The 22,822-nt window shown below is 39.7% G+C and overlaps 1 long non-coding RNA gene across 2 annotated transcripts; it reads right to left on the bottom strand.

The window, feature by feature from the left end:
• Window positions 1-19,337: 19,337 nt before the first annotated feature.
• On the bottom strand, window positions 19,338-20,877 carry LOC131891840 (uncharacterized). Of its 2 annotated transcripts, XR_009374479.1 has the most exons (5): window positions 20,558-20,877; window positions 19,995-20,236; window positions 19,753-19,899; window positions 19,587-19,661; window positions 19,338-19,425 (listed from the first exon to the last, which is right to left on the bottom strand). It is a non-coding gene; the product is annotated as an uncharacterized LOC131891840 (long non-coding RNA). The 2 variants fall into 2 exon arrangements; XR_009374478.1 differs by having other exon boundaries at window positions 19,753-20,236.
• Window positions 20,878-22,822: the final 1,945 nt, after the last annotated feature.

The raw sequence follows: 22,822 nt of genomic DNA on the forward strand, positions 1-22,822 counted from the left end.
GTTCAAATATGATAAGATGTAGAAAAAAAGAACATGTGACATGCGGGGGTCTGTCTCGCATCATGCATCTAGTACAATCCCAATTGAGGGTAGAAGTAAGGGGCCGATGGGCGGTAGAGTCCATTGGAGTAGACGGTGGGCAGGGCCGTGGGCAAATAGGTCCGTCGAGCGTAGGCCATGGGCTGGACCATGTATTTTGATTGGGAATATTGCATGTACGGCATTGGATAGTGGGCATTGGTGTTCAGGGCTCGGCTGGTCTTGGCCGGCTCGGGGTCGGCCAGGAAGTAGCCTTCGGGCGACGTGTCGGCCAAGCTGTGCACGGAGGCCACCATCAAGGACAGGATCTAGAAGACGAAGAGCACTTTTGGATTAGCGAATCGTTCGTTACGGGAACACTGATTGGACACGTGACAGTTGATTATTTATCAAACATTTCCGAGGTCAGGCATGAACCTGGAGGAGGGGAGGGAGGGAGGGAGGGGAAGGCTGACAAGGGAGGAGGTATGGTATAATAGTTGTGAAGACAAGAAACTTTAATGCCTTTACATGGGTGACTGTGATTTTGTAGAAGGTTGATTTGGGGCCAATGGCCTTGTACTTTAATTGTCGTGTAATAATCATTAATGATTGAGGTAGACTTAGGAATACAATTTGTGCTTCCTTTAAATACCCGCCACTAAAATGACGTCTTTTAATTGCTTAGAAACATCTCTGTTCTAGACTGATGTTTTGGACATAAATTCATGTTAATGAATATTATTGTACTGTGGTATAAATCACTTCTATATTCTGTGGAGACCTCTTGAAAAAAAGCGTTGGGAAAATAATTATTAGGCTCATATACAATGCTATCTTTAAGAAGACTGGTCCATCCACAAAAATATTTCAGACAAAAAGCAGGATTCAGCTTTATCTTTGAATGGTTCCAAGGATTTACAGGGTTTGTGCATGTTTTTCAGTCGATGAGTCGGAGGTTAAGTCAATAAAACCTGATTTTCTACACGTCATAACAAAACTGGGCGCACAGATCAACCAGAAACAGTTTTATGAATGTGTTGTTATCCCACAACCAGTCCTCTTAACAAAGCGATTTCATTGGAATTCTCAATTCCGTCACAAAGCAAACCAATATCTTCTGGTTATTCATAAGATGAATTCATTTGACGGATCTCCCGCAGATTTGACTTCTAAATAAGTCTCCTGGCGTCACACTAAACAGACTGAACTGATAGATTGGCGGAGTATTTGTGCCGTTGCATTCTGATTCGCATTAGTCACGGACTACTAAAAGTCGAAGAAGAGGTTTTGACGGCCACTTCAAGAACAGAAAAAGATAAACGACCTACCGTCAATGCTGGGCGTAAGTCCGTTGTTAGCACAATCGCTTACAACAAGTTATAGAAGACTATTGTTTCCCCATTTCATTTTTATATTGGCTTTCAAAATTCGATAATTCACGAGAATGATCCTGTTCGTTCATTTGCAGCATTTCTAAGTCTGCTAGTTGTGTGAATTGTAAATGTGTTAGCAGTTTAAACTGATGGCTTGATTGGCCTACCATTTTTTGCATCAAATATTTGAAACTTGAAGAACATGTTGGATTTTGAAGACTTTCAAATGTTCCATACAGATATCATGTATCTTGACGGACAAAAAATATTTCTGTGCAACCTCTTTTTTTGGTTTCTAGGCGTCACAAATCTACAACAAACAACTTTGAAGCCAGTTATAAAGACGGAATTCCATTCTGAATGGGAAAAGAAAACAGATTAAGTTATAACAATACTAAACCCATTACGAATTGACACTTTTCAAAGCAAACAAATCCCTGGTTCAGTACACTCCTACTTCCAAAAAAGATTCTTCCTCATAGTCAACCAATCCTGAAATACCAGTGGCACCAACCCATATTTTAAAGGCTGACGCCCACCCATGCTAATCAAAGTTCAACCACAGAGCAAGAGACGCCAAGAACACGCAATTTTTAGCCAGTTGTCAGAAAGCATGCCGGACCTTTGAAAGACTCTTTTGGTCTGGATAAGGTTTCTGCCGCTAGAAGGCGCAGCCGTCCATCCGCTGCGGTGGTAAAGTTCGGTGGTTATCCATATATACGGATCAGAAAAATAGTTCAGGATCTTCACTACAATAGTTAGTTTTAAAGGTATGAATTTTAGCCAAATTTAGTAACAAAAAAACGAAGAAATAGCTTATAAAAAGATGAAAAGTTGGCGGTAAATCAGGTATTCAAATAAGTGGGCGGTTTTACAAGCAAACATTTGATGAACGTTTGTAACTTCAATATTTTGATTGAGAAATTGGTTAATGAAGTAAGAAAATAACGCGCAGCTAATTCGTGTTTAAAATCAAACACTAGGCTAATATTAGTCTTAGACTAAAAAATTCGATGAGCACATGGTCAATGAAAAAGGTATTGCTGAAATTGGAAAAATATTGTCAGTGTACCAATTTCACATTTTTACAGAATTGTCGATATTCTTTTGTTTTTGGTCATTTTAATAGCACAGATGGCGAAAAACTATATTTGCTCTACAATTATCAAAAGTTTTTTTTTTGGTAATTTGGTCTATATTTAAGGGCCAGCCAATCATTCAAGTGGTATACTTCCTTGTTTTCAGATTTGTTTTCCTCAACCACTTACAATGGGAGAAAGAAATCTTAAGACAAGAAAAATGTTTTAAAGCTGGAGAATATGAAATAAGCTCATTATAAAGCGTTTTGGAGGCTTCTTGTTTTTCTTGTTCGTGGGCTGCTAAGTTATTACCTGTTGGCATTATTCACTACTCATGAATATAGAGCTAAAAAGCTTATCGTGTTTTCTTATTTCAAAATGGAACAGGGTGTCTTGACAAACCGCTCTAAGGAATTCCATTCCACATGTAAAGCTAAATCAAAAACAAAAGTTTTTCATCATGAACTTCTCGGGTCCCACAAATAGAGGTAAGGAAGTTCGCAAAAAAACCTAAATGAACCATCCTTTCAACTCCTTCTCATAAAAGCTGCAGTTAAAAAACCTCGTTATCATCCTTCTTCCCCTTTCTTTTCAATGGTTCATCCAGCCATCTTGTCTCCCTGAGCGTATGTTTAACAGATCCAGATCACATTGACCGAGTTGTCCTTGGGGGTTTTTCGTTCGTGGACGAAGCCAAGCCGACCAAATTCACGAGTTACATAAGAAGCGATATGAGCGGTTCTTGGGAAAGAAGATGGCTCCCTGGAGTGCATACTTGATCTATGTACTCAATCAGTTGATTTGGAGCTCCACACAAGTCACGACAACGCAATTGAAAGGTAGCCAAAAAAGGGCGGACATTTCGCACTAAGGGGCGCAATAAATCTTGGAAATAGTGAGAATTGCACGACTCTTCAACGATCGTTTTTAGGCGAGCAGCGATAAACTAGGACGACTTTGGATTAAATTGACACGTTCGAATAATGATTTACTTTAGACGTTGTTTAAAGGGCGTAGAGGGCTCAAGTCGAATCAATTGTCAATTTACAGTTTTTATGTGTCCCTGTACAATTTTCTGGCCTAAGACATTGCGGAATGTCTTTACCAGTGGAAGAGGAATGTTTTCAGCTTTCCCTATTATTTTTAACAACGAAATTCATAGGAAGATTTTGAAGAAATGACATTTGTGAAAATGACTGATGGAACAAGGTAATTAAATAGAAGAACAACAACCAATAACAAATGATTGGAGGGTTGCGTTCTTTGTAACATTTTGTTGCATTCCTACTTCAACAATTATGCTATAAATTGAACTAAATGTAGTCGACACATTTGCAATGCCATGATTTCGTAGCCTATTTTTCTGTTGTGTAGGGGTCATTTTGTTTATTTTGTCCATTCTTGTTTATGCTCATAGTCCTTACATGGTTAAAGCATATTCAAGAAGAAGTAATATCAATTGTTTCAAATAAAACTTAGTCAAAGCATAAAATCATCATTCCCCAGAAGCTTCAAATTCGGCCTCTGTCGAAGTCATTCAATTTCAAAGTCAATGAGATGATCACTTGGATGGAAACCTTTGAAAAGGATCTCGTGTCGAGATCAAAGATGAAAGAACAATCCAGAGGCTCTCCTTCCAGGAATGCTTTGTATGGCCGAAAAAAAAAACAATTCAGAAGTGGAAAATTGACTTGAATAGACGATTCAATTGACTTTGAAGAAGAACAGTGTGACGAGAAGCGTCTAGTTGGCTTGGGATCAAGTGATGACAAGTTTTATACAATCTTGCCACCAAAAGAAAATTAGTTATTATGGAAAAAAGCTTGACTCCAAAAATTATGATTTGTTTTTGGGTCTGAAAAGTTTGAAACAAGCAGTCAAATAGCGTTACAAACAAAAGGGTTCAATATTCACCGAGGTCATTTTTGAACATTTATGTTTTTGTTTAGGTACTCTTGCCAAAACCATGTTAAAAAAATTATCCGATGCATGTTGGGACTTCAGTTTTCAAATTGTTCAGAGGCATTGAATAAGATTTCTTTTGTTTTTTTACATTCCTTTGCACTTTCCAAGGATTCGGATTTGTTGTGAGCTAGATGAGGCCACAATTATCGTTCTTTTGAGCCAAAACTGAGAAGTGGTATTTAAGTTTTTGTTCGGTTCTCAGCTTTGAAAATGTGCTTCTTGATCGAAAACAGCTCGAGACTTGACTTTTCAGCAGCTTGACCATTTCAGAACTTGTGGGCTCCGATCCTGGTATCTCTCCAATCTTGACGTCCAGTCCGATTGATTTTCAAGCCATTTATGGAATCCCATTCATAAAACACGATCTCCACCTCAAATGACAAGAGGCAATATCTTTATCGAACAAACCTTCCCTAAAACGAGGTCTTCTGATCTTCTTCTTTCAAGACGCTGAAAGTACAAGCCCCTTCAAACGATTACAGATGCTTCTGAACAGAGGCCAACAAATGCATTTTAGAAGGCTAGTCCCACAAATTGCCACTTCAGGCCTTGAAAAAACGAACTTGAGAGTCTTCTCTTCGTTCACCATGACTAGGGATTACTGACTGGCCACAACAAAACAAGTGATGAGCAGCTTAATTAGGGTTGGGCAACTTGGGCTAATCATGAGAGCAAAAGGTAATGCGGATAATTGCAAAGGAGGTGTATGATTAGTTCTTCAAACAGACGTGCTGAAAAACGTTTTTTTTTGCTTACTAGTTTAACAATTAGACGACAATCCACGAACTACTTTTGTTTTCGACAATTTTCATTACACTCTGCCAGGATTACTTAAAAGCTCATTAATTTGGATGATGTAAAATTATTATCTCATCAATTGGCAGAGACCCATAATGAGCTGCGACTAGTCTCCATAATATCCAGTGAACTAACCACGTCGTCTTGATTGCTTGCATTTGTTGCCCATCACTACTGAGCTTCTTGTGCTCCATTATGATCAAAGGTGCTGCAAAATGGACGATACCCAATTCGTAACAATGGACAAAGTGATGAGTCTCGAAAAGATTCGACTTCAGCAAGGTCACTTCACTAAAAAACATCGTCTTCACTCAAGCCATTCCCGACCCATTTACTTCAGCAATTCAGGCGTGTTCACTGGCAAATAGATTCAACTTTGAACATGGAATAGAGCTAACTTGCCTGCAGGTAGTTCAAACTGACCACTGATTGGATGAAGCTACAATTTGGTTGGCCTCATTGAATCAAAGGGAACCAAAGCCATTAAAACGTTGGACTAGTGGACTAAAAAATGGATCTCTCTGTATGTTGGAGCACAAGATTGATCTTGATGCTTTAGAGTAAAGAGTGATCATCATCTTTCAGTCACTTGGGATCAGGTTTTTGACGCAGTTATTACTGCCACTACAATTAAGCATATTTCAATTACATTTTTGAATAATGGTCATTGTGATTAAGTACATTTCAGTCAGTGTAATCGAGATATTTCAAGCAATATTACATTTTGATCTTTCATTCATGGCATTTTTTCGGAGCAATTTACAGACGTGCCCAAAGAAAAAAAAGATATTCAAATAACTTGGACATGAAAAATGTACAGTAGTTGAATTTAGTTAAGATATACCCAAAAGTAAGTATGATTGATCCGTTTGAAATTCGAGTAATTACAATTAATTATATACGAACCACTGTGATTGTTATCAATTATATTTCAAAGGAAATTGACCCATGTCTGTTTGGGATGAATAAAAGGATTCAAGTTATTTGCAGATGTAATCGTCTTTAACAACAGAAAATGAGACTCATTTTTTGCTAATAAAAACATTCTGACCCCAATATATTACATGACGACTGAAATCACGGCGAATGTGGACATCATGAATGGTTTATTGTTGGTCCCCATAATCAGTGCAGATCTTAGGGTAAAGTCTTGGAAAGCAAATTACAACTTTTTTTCAAATTTTTAAAGTTAATTAGCTTTAGGAGCTGGTTTCTTACTTTGATTCTTGTTTCTTCAAAGAAGGTGCTATGAGATAATGTAATGAATTAGTGAACGAGTTTGACTTTTTCGCTGATTTTCTAAAGAAAACAATAGCAATCAACTTTGATTGATTCTCAAAATGTTATGGAATCGGATTGATGCCAATCACATCATCACCTTTCATTAGCTTGCTATATGTTTCACGTACTAAGGATATCGATCCAAAAGATGCTTGAGAGCATCAAGTTTCAATTTTGTTGCCAACAAAAACTAAGAATGTTCATTGAAATTCAGCAGCATGCGTGAGTAACAAGATTGGACTGACTGTATTCAAGCCAATTGATTGTTCGGATGGATGCTTTTGAAGCAATTCCGTTGAGAGATGAGATCAAAGACGAAGAACAGAACAATCGAATGGCCTCCTTCAAGGAATGTCTCTGTCGCCTTTTTTTGTCTGGGAGAGGCGAACAAATTCGAAGTTCAATTCAAGGTTCAAATTGTCTGTGAAGCACAGGTGACTTTCAAACGCTGGTAGTGAGCAATTCCAGTGCAGAATTTAATGGAGGGTACTGGCTTTTTAAATTCTTCGCAGAATTCGAACAGAGCGACAACAAAATGGGAGCTGGCTAGGCTTCGGCTCATTTCTCATCAATTATCATGAACCATCGTTAAACACGTATAATTTTATTGAGTAAGTCTTTGAAAAAGAAGGATGGGCATTGCTAAAGATGACCGGAATATTGGTACAACAAAATACGTGCAATTGTAGCCAATTTTTGTTGATTCTTAATCCATTTTCTCGCAGAGGTAACGCAAGGAGGTTTGACTATCCGTTTGATAATGAATTATGAAATCTGCCAAATAGTGCGAAGAAAAATGGACCTGTACGCAAGAATTGATTTTTTTTGCTTTGAAATTTAGTCAATTTCTTGTCTTTATTGTATGCCTACTTAAAATCTTTTGTTTTTCATGAGTCCTCTCAAAACTGTAAGACATTTTTTTTTATTGATTTGCAGTTTTTTTTATAAATATGCAAACTATTTTCAAAGTTTTTATGAACGATTTGTTTGCGAAACATTTCTTTAAAGTAAAACTAAACATAATAGATTATGATGGTCGACCAAAGTATCAAAGGTCTTGAAACAGTTAAAAAAGCAACAAGAAGAAGACTATAAATGAATGCCCCATGGATGAGCTACAAAAAAGTATGACTTGGTAAAAATTGTAATTGTCAAAAAAATAACTCTTCCTTGCAATCATTTGCATTATGTGAACCCATCCAATGTAAAAAGAACATTTTAAAATATCATTGCTCTCGGGTTAAATTAGATCTTAATACAAAAGACTAGCATCTTTTAAACATGATACTTATTTTCGTCAAAAACTTTAAACCTTTTCCCCAACCCTTTAGTGAGCCCATGCAAGGTAAAAAACCATTTTAAAACGTCATTGCTCTCAGGTTAGACTAGATTTTCATAGAGAAAGCGAACATTTTTCTAAACATGATATTTATTTTGGTTAAAAACTTGAAACCTTTTTTCCGAACCCTTTTGCTAATTTGTGTTCAACTTTGGTCATTACTCGTCGCCCTCTTCACCCAAATGTTATTTTTACCTCTTCAATTGGAAAACCAAGAGCGTTGTTGAAGAATTGACCGTTTCATGAACTCTGCCCAAATCTGTTCATAGTCTCGACAAATGTGTATCCGAACTAAATGCGCATTCTGAGGCCGTTTCTGAACTTGGAATCTTTCTTGTGAGTAGCACTTATCTGACCGATCTTGACATGCCTCCCGAACCATTTACGAACATGAAACCAATCTTACTTTTTACACTTGCCATAGTCACGGCAATTGCTGAAGGAAATCAAACCATAGCAACCACATTTGGTAAGAAGAGAGTCCCAAGAAAAGAACAATGACTTCATATTTGGCTTACATATCTCTTGTATTTTTCTGGCTCAGAGGCAATTGAAAGTACAAATGTTTTCAGGATGGAGACCTTATTAACAAAGGCAAAAAGTGAGCTTTTTCGAGTGCTAGGCTGATAAATTACCACTTGAGGGCCTGAAGAACGAGCCTGAGACTCTTTGTTCGCCATGACTAGTGATTACTGACCAGTAATGATGAGTTGCCCAATCAGTGATGGGCAAATCTTGCAACTGCCTTGGTCACGAAATCTAAATGGAAGAGCCATAAACTTAATTGAATGAACGCGTATAATAGTTTTTTCACCAAGTTTTTTCTGGAGAAGCAATGGTTAATATTGTGACCGATAATTTGGATGATTGACTTCCCACAAAAGCTAATGAACAGATAACGTTTTCGAATGATCTAAAGCCAGCAAAGAAATGGTCCATTTGTAACAATGGGCTAAGTGATAAGGTACGAAACAGACTGGCCTGAGTCAAAGTCACTATAACAAAAAAAGGTAAGCTTTAACACTCACAGGAAAAGATTCTAGTTGGAAAATATGGGATGATTGTTACTAAAATAGTTGGCTTGAAGGTGATATTTGGGCAAAATAAGTTTAAAAAAAGCCTGAACATAAGTCATGACAGGGTGAAAAAATGACGAGTTAATAAAGTACTTCGGGGATGTTGCAATGTAAAAATTACCTTCATATTTCAAGTCATTGCTGATAGGATTGAGATATAATATCGTTTCTTTAGATTAACCAAAAGTAAAACCTTGTGTAGAGCCGTACTTAGAATTCCAAAGTTCGCGTTCTTATTGTAAAGAAAATGCCCCTTCAATCACATATTACTACCAACCAACGCATGACTTCGTAGGAGGAGCCTCGCGATAAAAAAGTCCCAGAGAATCGCTAGATATAAAAAAACTACAAGCATTAAAATACCAATCCATATTTTCATTTCTCATCATTCAACTTTGAGGGGGAGGAGAGTGTATAGTACAAAAGATTTCCCCATGAAAGCACGAAAACCTTTAGAATTGCCTGGAGTTCCTTGGCCTACGTTATTTGACGGAAAAATTTGTCAAAATGTTTTTTGCCCCAAAACTCGTTGAAATAGTTCAAAATTTAATTTAACATCAACTTTCCTGCCCCTAGATATATGCAATATGATCATTGAAAATTGACTCAGGGTTTTAGAGGTTAGATAATTATGTAAAAAGTTGCCATAATTTCCATCCAGATGAAGGAAGTTTAATTTCCTAAAAATGACATGCTCTTGGTGACATTGCTTTTTTTAGAGATCTCGGTTTCTACGTGCGTTATTCAGCAAAATGTTGGTTTGTTATCTTTGCGATTCAGAGACAGCGATAGTATGGAATGTTGCGACTCACTTATTTGGTTTCTCATTACCCTAGCCCTGGATGATATATTTGGAGAATAATGCTTTTACTTTGAGCGAATTTTATGTTGTAAACACTCGGATGTCAATACTGAAACGTAATAACAAATATATCATTATTAGACCTCGGGGAAAAAGGTAGAAACAATCGGCAAAAAAAGGGAATCAAAAGGTAAAAAAGGTAGCAAATCAGTCATAAAAAGGTGAAAAACAATAAAATTTGTTGAAAAAGGTAAAAAAAATGTAAAGTTTGTTAAAAACGTGCTCAAAAGATGAAATATGAAGTAACATTTTTTCAATTGTTATAAAAAGTCAGAGCAATAAAACAGATTCATATTTTTGTAAAATAACAAGAAGTTGGTGTCGTGAGATTTTGGGCAATTAGGTCAGTTTTAGATTTGGTATAAAGTGACCATTTTTCATCTCATCAAAAGAGTTGCTCATATTTTAGACCAAATTTTAAGTTTGTATTCTGCTTTTCAAGGTTCTTTACCAGTAATCGTGAAAAAGGCAAAAAAAAACATTTTCCCCCCCAAAATGATGTTTTTGGCTGTTTTTCCGAAATGTGGCCGAAAAAGGTAAAAATCTAGGTTTTAATTTTAAACTTCTTTTCTTAGGTCTAGCCCTTACATGTGATTCACTTAACTCAAAGTATCTGTATGGACACAAAAATTTAAACAACTGTTATCGAAAGATATAGTTCAAAAATGGTTTTATTAGGAAATACGGTACATTGCACATTAGGTTATAAATACTTGTAGAAACATTTCTTTTGTAAAGTTTACTACTTAAGGTACTAAATCAATGAAACGCACACACACAATGTTCCAGTCGGTCTAGTTAATTGAAACGAGACAATGTGAGTATACCAAAACTAGTGATCTGAGTGAAGTCAACCTTGAATTATTACAATGTTTTCAAACCTACATGTGACCACAAAGGCTGAACTGAATAAGGAAAAACTCCGCACAATTCCACCGCGTCGGTAAATCGTAATTTTCCCGCCTTTTAATGCCATTCAAGAGGTTGTTTCACGAACCATTGAACAACACATAGCACAACGATTAATCTCTCTAATTCATCTGATGATGAGCTTGTTGCCAAAGAGGCGCTATTGGAATAAATTGGTGATTTTCAATGGGCTCTTACCACGAAAACGGACTTCATTTTCTTGGTCGCTGGATTTGAGGAACTGAACAAGGATTGGCAACGATGGACAAAAACAATATTTGTTTGGGTTGATGGATGTCAGATCAGCAAACTCAGTCTGCGATAGGGCCTCTTCTTGATAAGAGCTCTCTGTATCACACTACTGCTTTACGCTCTGAAGTCTTGGAAGCAACTGAAGCGTCTCCTTCCTTCTTCTGAGCGACACACACGTCGTAAAATTCGAAACGTCCCCATCGAATTGTTGCTAGGTAGACATGCACTGGCAAAAATGCTTATTTATCAATCCCTTGTTGGCTTGTCCGGTTTTGTTTAAGTTTTTATCAGATGTGAAGAAAAATAAGATTGATGTTTTCGATAAAGGTTGCTCTTGAATTTTTTTTTGACATGCTAAGATAGGTTATTAAAGAAATACGGTTTTTTGAAGTTGTACTCGTCGGCAAAATTTGAAATGTTTTCTAATGAAAATTATGAATATTTTGGCCCATCAATTAAGAGACAAAGAAACAAAACGATATCGAAAACAAATACAAATATCGAAAAGGTATTTTTTTTGTTTTGAAATTATAGCATTTATGGTCCAGGAGTTTTCGTAGTTTTAAGGCTCAATAGCAAGGCTAAACTCGAACTTTATCTTAAACGTGGAAAACGTATGTCAAGGAAACACCAAGTGAGTCATTCCAAGAGTTCATAACAAAGATTTTAGTCTTCTTCAAAAGATTTATTTCCAATGATGCGCTTTTCAAAACATCAAAATTGAAACTTTAATAATTTTGAAGACAAATACGATGAGTCTAAATAAGCCCGGCTTTTCTCTATTTATTGTGAAAGACAGCATTTTTTTCAAAAAGAATGAAAATGCGGGCCGAATGTTGACCATCAAGGTGCCATAAAATCCTATATCTTTATGAATTGCAATTTAAATTTTCTCACATATCCAACACAAAGTGAAGCAAACGTAAATTTTTATTCAGGGAGTATTTGGGCTTCATTGATTTGGCCACAAACATGCACGGCCGATCAGTGTCTTTTTCCCGAAATAAAACCTTGCACTGACGTAAGTACTAGGGTTGGGTCGAGTTCAGCAAAAGTCGGACTCGTACGATTCCTTTGTTGCTGTTGTTGTTGTTGTTTTTGCCCAACTCGAGTCAGTTAAAAGAGTCAGGTCAAGCTATAGGCCTCGAGTCCTTTCTAAAATACTCGCGGCCGGCTAAAGCCTCCAAAATGGAGGAAAAGACTCGAGTGCACTCGGACTCGAGTCCGGACTCGCCCCAGCACTACAGTGAGTACAAAGCGTGAAGCGTCGATTCTGCGATCAAAAAAGGCCCTGTGTCTGTGTACATTTGAGCGTTGATGTCGGTACCCTCAAGACGATCAGGTGCATTTCGTCTCGAGTGGTGATGGTCCGACACGTGCAATCGTCCGTGAATCACTGGACTATGGACGGGGGCGGTGAGGTTGAGAATTGATGGGCTCCAGTTCGAGCCTATTCTTTGTATTCGACATCAAGTGAGCCTGGTCCCAGGTCACTGCAATTATGTATCTCAAATTTCGGCTCAATCCAACCATCGAATCTAATGTTATGCCCTCTCAAAGCGCAGTACATTTTAGAGCACAGAACGAATGGTTTAGTAATCAATAACCGCAAAAGGGAAGAATTCTTGGGAAGAGTTTGAGAATGCATAACTTTTGATCCAATAGGTCGATTGAGGTATATAATTGTAGTAACTTGGGGCCAGTCACATTTGAAGAAGAATATGTTCACTCGATACCGAAATGCAAATTCTCGACCAAAGTATCCCCATCCATATTCTAGCGATTCAATCATGTTTAGAGGGAGGACTGCTTCAGCTAAAGACTCCGGCCACATGCAGCAACTCGGATGGCTCAAGATGGCTGGTTGGTCGGGCTGAGTATGGTTTCGCACTCTAATGATAGCAAGCACTTGAAACCGTTGAATGTAGGAAGTGTGTCAATGGCAGAAGAGCTCTGTTGTGTTCGGTCCAGCCTAATCGTAATGTAGTACAGGGTAGCCGGAATCTAATTGATAGATAAGATTCAGTGCGGTAACGAAGGCAATAGGAACCGAAAAATGAAGAGAATGTTTGGAGAAAGGTTATTCTTCTTGTACCATGAATAGTAGTTCGACAAAATGAGGCCCCTCCCCCCCATAATGAATGTTTGTCAAATGTTCATCCAATTTCATCAGGAACTGAACAATTTCCATGAACTCTCTTCTTCAAATAGTGTTAGCAAAAAAACAACACATTTGTTAATAGGTTGAGAGCAATTTCTTATCCAAAATCCTACAGCAACATTGGAGCAAGATTGTATATTGGTTCTTTTTCCTGTAACCAATGATTAATATTCATTGAATTCTTTGGGAACAGATACTTGCCATTTTTCTTGATGGAAGACCTCTCCACATTAGGTTGGGCTTTCATAGTGTTATGTAATATTTTCATGAGGGAAAGGCAAGAACACCATGTTGAACGATATTTTCTAATTTGTATGGTCCATTGTGGGACCTTGCCTGGCCAACCAAGCCTAACATCACATTATCCATTTCTAATGGATATAAATCATATTTCATATCCGGTCACTCAGCCACAAAGCCTGAATAAAAATCGACATTTTGCACCGATCCTTGAACCCACGCCACTTAGGAAGATAATTCTTACTTCTTAATACGATTGGCCTTACAAGCCCATTTCGTAAAAGTCCTTTTTCTGGTCGTTTCATATTGTCATTTAGATTGGGGCGTCACTGGGATTGTGGTCAGAACTTGGATATTGGGTGGCATGGCGGCTAATCGCAGATCTATGTTTCGACTAGGTTAATGATTTGATATGTGGTTATATCCATAAAAACAGGCTTCCAAAAAATATCTCAATTATTATATCTTTTTGAGGCTTTCGTGGAATAATATTTTTCGTGGAGGCAATCAAATTAAAGAGAAATGATATCCGAGCCCCTCCCCCAAAGATGAAGGTGCTAAAACTTTGCATCTGTCAATAGTGTACAAGGACTGCGACTATGGGGCCAACTCGGGAGAACAATGGAATGGAATCATTTTGCCTAAGAAATAGTTCTAAAGCAACGGACCATCACTACATACTCCATTTGACATTTTGCAGGCAAAATTCCTTGAAAATGGTCTCACCTTTTCCATTTTCATGGCAAAGGGTAACTGAATGTAAATGTTGTTCTCGGGTCACAAGATCATTTAAATCATTTCTAGAGTAAGAATAATTTGACAAATCAAGCCGAAAATAGCTTTTAGTTTTTTCATATTTTTAATAAATGCAAAACCCAGGAATACCAAGTGTGACCGAATTTTGGGTCATGAGAAATCGACAATTTCATGATTTTCTTTTCAACAATTTGGAAAGTGCCAAAATGAGTTGAAAAGTTTGTCTTCGATTGAAAATTATGCACAGAGCATTTAAAGAAGTCGTTTGTATGATATTTTGCTACATTTGAATAGACTTATCTTTGCGTTAAAAAATCACGCCCATGAAAATTTTTTTGGCCCTTAAAAAAATTGCTTGCTTCCGAGACTTGCTCATAAAGGAACATATTTCAGCATCTTAGATCAACAGGAACAACGTGAGAAAGTAAAAAAAGCCAAAAGTAATTCATCCATGTTTTGTCCTGAAATAAGCCCAATTGCTGCTTTCGTTGGTCCTTAAACTTAACTTCTTCAAAAACTCTTTTGTAGCGAATGCAACGATTTCTTCGATGATAAAGTCAACAAGAACTTGTCCTGTGGGATAAGTTTCAAGCACGACAAACCAATTTTGGACATATCATTGTGTACACCAAAATATTCAATTAGTTGTCATGCCAAGAGATCATCATTAGCAACAATATCTTTGATTCGTCTATGTATAATAGTTAACTATTCTATCATTCTGACCACTTCATTCTTTTATCCTTACATCGATTTTTGTATATGATGTTTATACATACGGCTTCATACATTATGCAGTCTGACATGACCAGGAGTCTCATTAAAGGTTATTATTATCAAAGTTAGAGCGTTGAATGCTATAAGGATATAAAGAGGTTCTTTGAACTTCCTCTGACTATGTTTAGTCCCTTTGGGTTTGATTCCATTGGGGTGAGCTTCTTCGTCTTAAAGAGTATTGAAGTGAGTGAAGACAATGGTGATTCCATAAGTCTTTATTCTCCCAAATCCCTGAATCTAATGTCCTTATTTGCATGGTCATAGTACATAAGAAATCTTGGTCAAGAACACAGAACGTCGAGCCAACGCGTCCAACACACCCTACATGATTCCCCCCTGAGACCTCAGTGACTCCAACGTGCTGATCTGTTAACTATCCGACCTCGTCGAGTTGAATAACCAGATGGAGGAAGGCCAGTTGGATCTGCTGTGGATCGAGATATGGAAGGTCCAAAATCTAAAGTACGGTACTACCTGACAAGCTTGGTGGTGTTGATGATGGAGATGTGGCTTGTGTGCCAGACTCTAGGAATGCGGGCTTGAGACGGTCAATTGAAACGTGGTCTTGTCTTGATCCAAAATCAATCTTAAAGAATTTGTCGTGACACGCCAGAACCCGAAACGGGCCATCGTATGGTTACTGCAGAGGCGTTCTATGTGCGTCGTGCCTAATAGAGACATGAGTTGCAGCCGACAATGCATGAGGGATGTAAGCATGTGCCTTGCTATGGTTAGATGCAGGTTGCAGGCAATTTTGTTCCATCCGCCTCTGAAGTTTTCCAGCAAAGGTAAGCGGATCCAAATTGGAACTTGCCAGGTCCAAGATTTCGCCCGGTAATCGCAAAACCGTGCCATACACTAATTCTGCAGATGAACATCCAACATCTTCCTTGAGGGCGGCCCTCATACCAAGGAGTACCACTGGAAGATGGTTAACCCATGAATAGTCAGACAAACGCGCTCTCAACGAATTCTTTAGTTGCTTGTGCATGCGTTCTACTACCCCGTTGGCTTGAGGATGATAAGACGTTGTTGCAATAGGTTTGATGCCAAATAACCGTAAGATTGAAGTCCAGAAGTCCGAAATGAATTGTCTCCCACGATCTGAGGTTATTGAGGCTGGGACACCAAAGAGGGCAATCCAACCAGATAGAAGGGCTCGTGCGCAAGATTCAGCAGTTGCATCAGACATAGGCATGGCCTCTGGCCATTTAGTGAATCTATCCACCCCGGTGAAGAGATAAGTTGACCCTCTCCATGGGGGAAGAGGTCCTACTAGACAGAGAAGTGACACTCACGAGATATCTGAATTTTTTTTGGCATCCCCGCGGCTGCCTGGTGTTTGCGATGGGGATCGGCTTTGAACACATTTAGTTACGTGATTCTCAAAATCAATTTCCGAATTCAGGGAGCCAGTGAGTTGATGGCTCGTTTGTAATTGTCTGATTTGGTTGGAACTGCGTAACGCAAGAGAAGTCGATTAGCCCGACACCCTGCTGCCCAGCTACCAAAATATGTTCAAAGCAAAAATCTCAAGTGGTTTGGTTGGAGTGACTTTTCTCTGATCCTACTAGAGACTAAAGTTACTTTAGTCTCTAGGTCCTACGATGTCCACGTGAATGTGGTCGAATCGTCGTGAGGGTAAGTCAAACTCCTTGATTAGACTAATTGTACGGCGTCCAATTTTTGCACTCTGGCAGTGAAGGCACGTCTTGCACCAAGCCGTCACATCCTTCTTGAGTCCATGCCACACAAATCGATCAGACACTAAACGTTTTGTTACGCAGGTGCCCCCATGAGCAACATTTTGAATGAGGTTGACTTTCTTATGCCTTAAAGCTTGCGGTACCGCCGGTCTCGGGTGCCCCAGTGAAACGTCACAGATTAGGGTCTTTTTGTGATCTTGGAATAACATTTCGCGAAGATTCATGGATGTCATTGTGGGACAAAGAGAAAGTAGTTCTGGGTCATTGATTGAGTATGGACCAAGTCTTCAAAATTGAGATTTGGTATGAGAAATGATTGTAGGTGACGAACTCGTGACAAAGGGTCTGCTACTACGTTATCTTTCCCCTTTGTGTGTCGAATGTGTTCAGTAAATTCCGAAATATAGGAAAGATGACGTTCTTCTCTTGGGGTCCACTTATTCGAGTGGCTCAAAAGAGCAAATGTTAGGGGCTTGTGATCGGTAAAAACTTGAAATTGACGGTCTTCAACAAAATATCTGAAGTGTCATAATGCTAAATAAATAGCTAAAAGCTCATGATGGAAAGTAGAGTATCTTTTTTTCGGTTTGGTTTTTCATGGGCTTTTCTAACCGCTACACAGGGAATGGAATCCCCAGTACTATTAAAATGAAAGGTTATAATTTGTCTTTTTATTACCTTTCAATCTTCATATGATATTCGGGCTACCAAAGAATTTGAGTTGGTAGACCAAGCTAGTCCTTGAATGTAGGGTTGATCTGGAATGCTATCTAAAAATTTGTCCAAGTCTGACTTGAAAGATGCTACCAGATCAACAAGGCCTACGTATTCCCTACAAATATTAGAGGGAAGCAAATTTAACATTGAGGGAGCCCGAGAAAGAAGAGAAGTGGACTTCATTGTTTGAACTAACCTGGATTCTCGAGGACTTGAAGGTGCGGGTTTAGTTTCAGCGTCACGAAGTTTGCAAGAAAAAAAATGATATTGGGGTCCATTTACCCTCCAATATATGTGTTGGAGTACCCCACCGACTGCAACTCCAGATGCATCCACGGTAATTAATGTGGGGGGCGTCTGAATCTGGATGTGCAAATTGAGCTGCTTTTTGAAGAGCGTTCTTACGAGCAAGAAAAGCATTTGAACATTTGCCCGACCAATTTGACAACTCTTTGCCTCTTTGTTTCAGAAGGTCATTGGGAGGGTGGAAAATTTGGGGGCACTTTGGAACAAAATGGTGGTAAAAATTCATCATTCCCAAGAACTCTTGCAGTGAACGTTTCGTTGTTGGTTTTGGGAAATTTTGTATTACGGCCGTACGTCCTTGAAGCGGAGAGATTCCCAAAGCATTAATTTGATGTCCAAGGAATTCCAACTGGGAAACCCCAAGCTCAAATTTGTCAGGATTAACGATGAGGCCATACTCAACGAATAGCTTGAAAAGCTGCTTGAGGTGACTTTCATGCTCCTCATCATTTGATCTGGCGACCAGTAAGTCTTTATTTGTAAACAAAAGGTAGGTCACGACATACTTCATCCATGAACCTCTGGAACGTGTGAGCAACGTTGCAAAGACCGAACGGCATCTAAAGGTATTCAAAAAGCCAAAAGGTGTTATAATGGCAGTTTTAGGAACGTCATCTGGATGCACAGGAATTTGATTATGGGCACAAACCAGATTAATCTTGGAGAAAACTCTGTTTCCTCGAAGTGCGGCTGCAAAATCTTGGGTATGGGGTACCTATCTGGAGTGGTAATTGCATTGAGGGCCCAATAGTCACCGCAAGGACGCCAGGCAAATTTCAAAGAGCACGAATCAGTGATCAAAGGGATCAATCTTCTGCGGGGGCATGAGGTCCACTTGCACCTCTTTGATAATCTACGACCGTGGGCAAGTGCACCTAGGTACACGCCGTTTCATCTTGGAGCTAAGGTCGATCAAGTAATACAAGAAATGCTACAGGACGATATAATCGAGGTCCATACAGGACCACACCCATGGGTTAGTAACGTCCAAGTAGCTCCCAAGGCTGATGAACTAATCCAGATAACAGTCGATTTTCGCAACCTCAACAAAAACTTAGTGGACTGCCACATCCCCATCCCAACTGTGGAATCAATCAAGGCTAGTCTGGCGGGATTTAAGCACTACTCTAAACTAGACTTCAAATCATCTTTCCACCAATTGTCCTTGGCTGAGGCGTCAAGGCCGCTGACAGTCTTCAGAGTAAAAAGAAGGCTATATTGCTTCAGACACCTCCCAAAGAGGGCAAAACCATTGTCTGGCGAATTCATGAACGCCATACGTGAGAACTTCAGTGATATCAGAGGTTTCCATGCAGTTCATGACGATATAATCATAGCAGCATGATCACGACTTCGCTTTAAAAACGTTCCTTGACAGACTTTGGGGTAACAATATGACCTCGAACCCAAACAAATGCATCTTTAGGCAATCTGAGATTCCATTTTGGGTAATGAGGATTTCCTCAGAAGGGGTAAAGCCGGATCCAAAAAAAGTCCAAATCCTAAGGGATGCACCAACTCTTAAGTCCAAGGAGGAACCAATTTCGTTTTTATGCATGTCCAGATCAAACACCAATTTCATTCCGTTCATAGCACTAGAGACGAAGTAAAGACCGTCGCAATATCATCAAGAGCTACAACACCAGTTGAAAAAAGATATCCACAAATAGATTTAGAGGCTATGGCTGTGGATTATGGGCTTCAAAAATGCGTGCCTACCTGGTTGGGAATCCGGATGTCTACGTTATTACGGACCATAAGCCATTTGTGCCAATTTTCAAGGGAACAAGGCCAGGCTCAATTCGAGCTGAAAGAGTAATTCTTCGCCATCAAGATATATCTTTCAAAGTCTTGTGGAAGTCGGGAAAATCAAATCCAGCGGAATTCTTTTGTAGGAATCCTACTCCTTTGAACCAATTGCCTAGAGAAGAGAGGAGACAAACGCAGGAAATGGAAAGAGTAATTTACCTGACATTAGATGGAGACGTTTGCCAGGCGCTAGATTCGTCCACAATTGGTGCCGCCACACAAAAGGACAAGGAACTAAAAGTATTAAAAAAGTGTATTCAAAATGGACTACTCGCTGCCGCAATGGAGCAATGGACAAGTTTGGGAAGGTGTTCAATGAGCTCACCATTTCAGAACAAGGCAACATTCTGAGGGGGTCTCGGATCGTGCTTCCTAAGGAACTGGTGGAAAGAGACCTCCACCTTGCCCATGGTGCAGCACACCTGAGGTTTTTTGGCAATGAAGTGAAGGCTGCGTAGCATTGTTTGGTTTCCTTTGATGGACAAGAAGATAGAAAAGTAGGTGCAAGGATGCGGAAAGTGTCAACAACTAACTGAGAAGCCATCTAAAGTGTGTCAAAAGTCTCACCCGGTCCCAGACAGAGCATGGGAGGCGGTCTCTATTGACCGTTTTGGGCCTTTGTGGGATCGGTCATTTGTGTTGGTGGTTCGCTGCGATCTTTCCCGGTTCCCCTCCGCAGCATTTGTTCCATCAACATCAGCATCCCACACCATTGCCGCAATAGAGGACATTTTTACAAATTTTGGGTTTCCGGAGCGACAACGCTTGGATAATGGTCCTCCATTCCACTCCACCAAGTTCAAACACTTCTGCAACAAATTCAAACTTAATCATACCTTCACTGCCCCATACCACCCATGAGCAAACCCAGCAAAAACTTTCATGAGGACTCTTAAGAAAACTTTCCAAGCCTGCGGCAGTTCTCGCCAAGAGATGCGGCATGCCCTACAGAGATGTTTAAGAGATTACAGGACCACGCCGCATTTAGCGACGGGCATGGCCCCACCTTCTCTCTTGATGAACAATTAAAAATCCGAACTTCTTGCAACACGAGGATCCTCATTAGAAGAAAGGGAAGAGCTAAAAAAGAACGATCATCATGAGAAGGAGAAAAGAACACATACGAGTACCTTCGACGATAAACCCAAAACAAACCCGCCAATCATCAAGCCGGGCAACTTGGTGATTATGAGGAACAACACCCCCAACTCAAAGTTCGCCCCTAAATTCTTGCCTACAAAGTTCCGCGTTTTGAACCTTGAGGGCCATGCTACTTTTCTTATTGGTGACGAGCTTACTAATTGGACGTTCGTCTGCCATGAAGATGACCTTGTAGGGATTCGTATTTATTGCGTCCATCCAATTAGCACTAAGACTCGCTCGAGTTCTCGAGTGTAACCTTCTTGGTGTAACCTTCATGAACTCATTACCACGGAAATAAAGTCGAGAGTACGAAGTCCTATATTGGTGACCCCGACGTGATAATATGGCTAACCCTTCCTCCCGTACCTCCTTTGGGGCTCCCTCTCCTACGTTCCCCTCCAAGTCTCCAACCATTGCGTTCCCCCCACACCAATGGTGTCATATTTCGCTCCCAAGATTCCATCTTTTTGGGATGAAGATCCTGATCTCTGGTTTGAAGCCATGGAGGGTCAATTTTTCTTCGCTCGAGTCAAAGACGAGGAGACAAAAGCAAGCCATCTGGTCGCAAACCTACCGAACGCCGTGGCAAGAAGAGTTCAAGATCAAGTCCGCAATCGCGATCCCCTTCTTCCATACACGTTCCTCAAGACTGCCCTCTTGTCATATCTCCTTGGAACTGATACAGAACGTTATGAGCGTTTCATGAACGGTTTTCATCCCAGCGATCAAAAGCCAACCTTGTAGCTCGTTTCACAATGCTTTTAGCACAAATTAAAGCTTGTTCCAGCTTGTCGGACCATTCTATCTTCTCCCTTTTTTGTCTCAATAGATCGTGAAATGGTGTTAGGTGAGAAGAGCAATTGGGAACAAAACGGTGATAATAATTGATCATTCCAATGAACTTTTGTATGTCCGATTTGTTTGAAGGTATTCCAAACGAATCAACAGCGTCCAATTGGTCACGTTGAGGCCCGGTACACCAATGCTTCTTGCTTGTGATATTTCCCAAGGACAGGCAAAATCTTTACTTCCAGATTCATTCCGTAGACCCGCTTTCAATCGCCTCCATAGCTTATCACATCCCGGGATAAAAGCTTCACAGAAGTTGGTCTCATCCAAGTTTGTGTGGCCGAACATGAATAAGGACGTGCAATCTTGGGCCCGAATCTGTTTACAATGTCAATCATCCAAAGTGTTCGCTCATCAAAAGACTGCTTCCGAGAGAATTCCACAGCCGGATCAACGTCTTGAGCATATCCATTTAGACCTTGTCGGTCCTTTACCTGAAAATCACGGATTTCGTTATGTCCTGACAATCATTGACCGTTTCTCCCAATGGGTAGAAGTCGTTCCACTTCAAAATTGCAAGGCTCGTTCTTGTGTGCCTCAGCATTGCTTCATCACTGGATATCGCGATATGGTCGCCCTCGTTTGGTTACTACTGATCAGGGTCGTCAATTTGAATCGGATTTGTGGACGAGACTATGCGAATTTTTGGGTATTGAACGCATTCGAACAACAGCATATCATCCTCAAGCGAACGGTATGATAGAGAGATTCCATCGTCAGTTCAAGGCGTCTCTGATGGCTCGCTTGAACAATTCATCATGGTATGACGAGATTCCAATAGTAATGATGGGAATTCGTTTGGCTGTCAAACAAAATGGTTACTCGGCTGCTAACATGTATCTTGGAACATCCTTAAGATTGCCAGGGACTTTTTTGGAACCGGTCCAAGCACGTGATAACGACTGTTTTGTCGATAATCTTCGCAAAACTGTTGCTTCTCTTTCTCGTCTCACCCCTGATCATCATGCCATCTCAGGAAAACCCCATCTTCTTAAAAATATGTCTACACCACTCATGCTTTTCTTCGAGTCGATGCTGTTCGTCCTCCTCTTCATCGTCCTTATCGTGGCCCATTTCAAATATTAGGATCCAATACGAAAACGGCAACGCTCAATATTGACGGGAAATCGTCTGTTGTTTCCTTGGACCGAATCAAGCCTGCCTATTTGGACGACGAAGTTCTCTCATCCCGTAGCGTTTCTTCTTTTGGACGCATTACCACTCCCCCAGCTCACTTTCAGGCAGGCTAATTATTAGTCATTTGTCTATTATTATTCTATTTAGCCGTTGCATCCAACTGGGGGAGGACTGTAGGGATTCGTATTTATTGCGTCCATCCAATTAGCACTAAGACTCGCTAGAGTTCTTGAGTGTAACCTTTTTGGTGTAAACTTTTTCATGAA

Source organism: Tigriopus californicus, chromosome 12 (assembly GCF_007210705.1).
Source record: "Tigriopus californicus strain San Diego chromosome 12, Tcal_SD_v2.1, whole genome shotgun sequence".
Taxonomy (NCBI): Eukaryota; Metazoa; Arthropoda; class Copepoda; order Harpacticoida; family Harpacticidae; genus Tigriopus; species Tigriopus californicus.